The sequence below is a fragment of the Arachis stenosperma genome, chromosome 3 (genome assembly GCF_014773155.1).
Source record: "Arachis stenosperma cultivar V10309 chromosome 3, arast.V10309.gnm1.PFL2, whole genome shotgun sequence".
Lineage (NCBI taxonomy): Eukaryota > Viridiplantae > Streptophyta > Magnoliopsida > Fabales > Fabaceae > Arachis > Arachis stenosperma.
Genome location: NC_080379.1, coordinates 96,967,555 through 96,972,771, shown reverse-complemented (window position 1 = coordinate 96,972,771; position 5,217 = coordinate 96,967,555).

Here is a 5,217-nt window from a genome sequence, read left to right as displayed (position 1 = left end):
CTTTCTGGTAATTTCCTATCCTTTTTTCTTTTCAAAGTTGTGATATTCTTTATCTCTGTTGCTCTATTTCGGGGAAATGTGCGTGCTTTAGGTTTCTGTCGCTACCTCCGGTCGTTTTGTTTGAGGGTTTTAGGGTTTTGGTTTTTGCATTATTTCTTTTTCTGTGCTCTGTACTGTTGCCTCCAAAGGGTGCCCCTGGGCTTCTGACGTTGATCTCTTTTGCTTTGGGTGAACCCTGGGGTGCCCTTTTGCTGCCATAGCTATTGCTTGTTGGTTGTTTTTTCCTTTTTTGCATCTGTCTGAGTTGTTTCGTACTGAACCTCTTTATTTTCTTTGCTGTAGGTGTAGTTTGCTATATGTCTTCTCGTAAGAACATTGTCGAGATGTCCACCAAGGTCCCTGTTGGTATGGCCAATTGGCTAGACTCCATAGTTCTGATGTGTGTTACCGTAGCCGATCCTGAGTACTATGAGAAACTTAAGCGATTTTATAGAATCTGTGAGCATAGGAAGGATGAGAAGAATTATGAATTAGTGTCGCCCGACCCTGAGGAGAGAGTTAGTTTCCCTCCTTTAGTTTGGACAGAGCGACCTTTCTTTTATGCCTACGACTACTTCTTCTCTCAGCTGAATATTACCATTCCTTTTACTGCCTTCGAAACCGAGCTTTTGTGGAACTGTAATGTGGCCCCTTCGCAACTTCATCCGAACTCTTGGGCCTTTATAAATATTTTCTAGTTGTTGTGTCGAGAACTAGGTGTTCATCCTTCCCAGTCCCTTTTCCTTTACCTATTTGTTTTGACCAAACCTGGAGTGGCTAAGAAGAAGACCTCTTGGATCTCCTTTTGCGCCACCCAAGGGAAAAAAGTGTTCTTATTGTTTGATGAATCTCTTTGTGACTTTAAAAATTACTATTTTAAAGTCCGAACTGTTGAGGGCATTCGCCATTTCGTTTTGGATGAGAATGATGAGCTGACCTTTCCTTTATGGTGGCAAAAAGACCCTGTAGCCCTAAAATACCCTTGGGAGAGTTTAGATGAGGTAGAAAAAGCGTTTGTGGGTGTTTTGGAGGAGCACTGGCGGGAACCTCCTCACCTGGATACTAAGAAGTTTTTGGGGGATTCTACTCTCCTCCGTTCCGAGTTAGGTAGTGCCCGAGCTCTTCTTTTGTGAAAAGTGTCTTTGTATTAATTTGAAATTTTTCCCTTATCTATTAATGTAACTATTTTTCTGGCTTCTTTTTCAGAAATGGTGAGCTCTTCTGATTCAATGAAAATGTTTTGTAAGACAAAAAGGCTGTGGATGCCTAGAATTTGTCAAGGAAGGCTTCGGGGGAGGGCTCTTCGGACCAGTTGCCTCCCAAGAAACTGGCAGCTGAATCTCAGGGTCCAAGGAAGATCATCCCGACCTCAAGAGTTCGAACAGTTCCCTCCGACCCTTTTCAATCGACTCTGGTGTTGCCTCCTCTCCTACTGCCGCTGGCCCCCTCCCAAAAAGCAAAAGACTGTTGGGACTTATGACCTTAATGACAAAGAGTTTGATGGTGTGGCCTTTGCCACAGAATTAATTGCTCATTATGGTCAGGATTCGACTGACGATGTGTCGATCCTTCACCATCTCGACTTCATATCATGCAATAGTGTTTGGATGGCCAATCTCAGTGTGGCCTTGTCCCGGGTTATTAAGGAATCCCCTGTTTGTGTCACTAAAGCTTTTCTGGAGGATGCCAAGGCTGATTTTAACAGGTTGAAGGGTCTGAAGGACGAGCTAGATGCCATGGTTGTTAAGTTGGAGATGGATGTTGAGAAGGAGAATACTCAGGCCACTGCTGCAGAGGCAACTGCAAATCTGGCTGAGGAGACGGCTAAAAAGTACAAAGAAAGCTATACCCGCACATATGGCGAGCTCTTAGAGACTAGAGAGAGGCTTCCATCCGTCCAGGATGATTACACCGAGTTTCAGGGCCATATGGTGAGCAGTATGACCGACATGTATGAGAATTTGAAGGACCAGGTCTGGGATCTTCCTCCCGAGCTCGACCTTTTCATTATTCAGTATAGACAATGTGGTGGAGAATGGCAAGATAATGCCTGCCCCAGATGATGAAGATGAGGGTCCTCCTCTTGCGCCACCAGCCAAGGCTTCTGCAGCTTCAGCTTCTATAATTCCTTCTGCAGAGGTGGTCCCTCCCGAGCCTGACCTAGAGATCCTGACTGGCCCGGATGGGGTTGTTGGAGCTGTCCCTATCTCGACTATCCCTCCTTCTCCTCAGGGTGCCACTGCTGATGCGACTTCGGATCCTTTATGACTCCTTATTATATCTTTGTTTTGATTATGTATTTGGTGTAGTCTGACCTGTGGACTTGTTGAACTTGTTAGTTTTTTGTAAGTTTCTGTGGATGATTCTGTCACTTAGTTGCTTCCTAGCAACTTTTTATTTCAGAAACAAATACTTTAAACTCTTGGGCTATCGTTTAGGCAGCCTTTAAGTCTTTAATGCTTTAATTTGTGTTGAATGATGCATTGACTTTGCTTGTGTCTATATGCTTTGTATTTGGAGGTTGTTTTTCAACCTTTGTTTGGAGGAGGTTGCTCTTCAACCTTTATAAAGGTGCTTTGGGTTTCCTTGATTTGACACCCCTTGAACCTTTGCCACTTGTCATCCGAGCTTCTTAGTCGAGTTCCAAAATAAGTTCTTGGGTATAAAACCTTCTTAGTTTTTTTGGACGACTTTCTTAGCCTTGTTTTAGGATTATCCTTTTTGAGTAGTATCTCTTTTTAGGAATTTTGTAGCCCTAGGCACTTTAGCTCTAGCCTTTTCAACCTTTGGGACTTTTTCTTGTTCCCTTTTTTGAGGTTGTACTTGTTTCTTTGGGTCGCGCCTTTTTGGTGTCGACCTATATGCCTTCGCTATCTGGGATTTTAGTCGTATTCCAACAACATTTCAGGTAGTGTTCCGATGAAGAACCTTTTCTTTATAGTTTGTTTGGATGACTTTTTATCGCCGTTTCGACTTGTGTTTTTGCTTTTTAAGTAATGTATTTTTTCAAGACTTATACCTTTCAGTAAAGCACTTTTAGCCTTGGTTTTTTTAAACCTTTCTTTGGCCTTTGCAAGATGTTTTTGTCCCTTTTTAGTGATCCTTTCGTTGGTCCGACTTCTCTGTCGGGCCTTCTTAAGGTATTTTTAGTAATCCCATTTTTAGTTAGACCTCGTCAGGTCACTTTTTCTGGGTTACTTTTTATAACTTCTTGCATTAACTTGCTTCTATCGTTTCACCTTACCGACCTCTTTTGATTGGGCGATGAATTTTGCATTTTATAAGCATTAATTAATGCGTATTGGTAGAGAACTTTTTAGGGAATCGATAAATTTAATTCAAATAATAAGATAAAAATATAAACAAAAGTGTCTACATGTGAGTGCTTGCTGGTGCACGAATTTGCAATCCGTACAACTAACCAGCAAGTGCACTGGGTCATCCAAGTAATACCTTACGTGAGTAAGGGTCGATCCCACGGAGATTATTGGTTTGAAGCAAGCTATGTTTATTTTATTAATCTTAGTCAGGATGCCAATAAGGTTATTTGGATTTAATTGTAAGAAGTAAAAGTGTTTGGAATAAGTCATTGTTACTTTATTAATGGAGAATATGTTGGAGTTTTGGAGATGCTTTGTCCTCTGAATTTCTGCAATGTAATATTCAACTCAATTGTTTGTAGAGTTCCATCCATGGTAAGCTGTATGTAGGGTGTCACCATTGTCAGTGGCTACTTCCCATCCTCTCAGTGAAAACGGTCCAGATGCTCTGTCACAGCACGACTAATCAGCTGTTGGTTCTCGATCATGTTGGAATAGGATCGATTGATCCTTTTGCATTTGTCATCACGCCCAGCAATCGCGAGTATGAAGCTCGTCACAGCCATTCAATCCTTGAATCCTACTCGGAATACCACAGACAAGGTTTAGACTTTCTGGATCCTCAAGAGTGGTCGTCATCAGTTCTAGCTTATACCACGAAGATTCTGATTAAGGAAGCTAAGAGAAGCTCATTCAGTCTGATGTAGAACGAAGGTGTTTGTCAGGCACACGTTCATAGATTGAGGAAGGTGATGAGTGTCACGGATCACCACCTCCTTCACAATTAAGCGCGAATGAACATCTTAGATAGGAACACACACACGTTTGAATAGAGAATTAGAAACAATTGCATTAATTCATTGAGACGCTGCAGAGCTCCTCACCCCCAACAATGGAGTTTAGAGACTCATGCCGTCAAAATGTATAAAATTCAGATCTGAAAATGTCATGAGGTACAAAATAAGTCTCTAAAAGTTGTTTAAATAGTAAACTAATAACCTAGGTTTACAAAAAATGAGTAAACTATGATAGATAGTGCAGAAATCCACTTCTGGGGCCCACTTGGTGTGTGCTGGGGCTGAGACTTAAGCTTCTCACGTGCCTGGGCTGTTTTGGGCGTTCAACGCCAGGTATTAACCTGTTTCTGGCGTTGAACTCCAACTTGCAACTTGTTTCTGGCGCTAGACACCAGACTGCAACATGGAACTGGCGTTGAACGCCAGTTTACATCGTCTATCTTTGCGCAAAATATGGACTATTATATATTGCTGGAAAGCCCTGGATGTCTAATTTCCAACGCAATTGAGAGCGCGTCAATTGGACTTCTGTAGCTCAAAAAAATCTATTCCGAGTGCAGGGAGTTCAGGATCCAACAGCATCAGCAGTCCTTTTTCAGCCTCACTCAGATTTTTGCTCAGCTCCCTCAATTTCAGCCAGAAAATACCTGAAATCATAGAAAAACACACAAACTCATAGTAAAGTCCAGAAATATGATTTTTGCTTAAAAACTAATAATATTCTACTAAAAACTAATTAAAACATGCTAAAATCTACATGAAATTACCCCCAAAAAGCGTATAAAATATCCGCTCATCACAACACCAAACTTAAACTATTGCTTGTCCTCAAGCAACTAGACAAATAAAATAGGATGAAAAGAAATTAAGAAGTAATAATATCTCAGAGTTTTAAATGGAGCTCAGATTCTTATTAGATGAGCGGGGCTTGTAGCTTTCTGTTTCTGAACAGTTTTGGCATCTTCCTTTATCCTTTGAAATTCAGAATGGTTGGTATCCATAGGAACTCAGAATTCAGATAGTATTATTGATTCTCTTAGTTTAGTATGTTGATTCTTGAA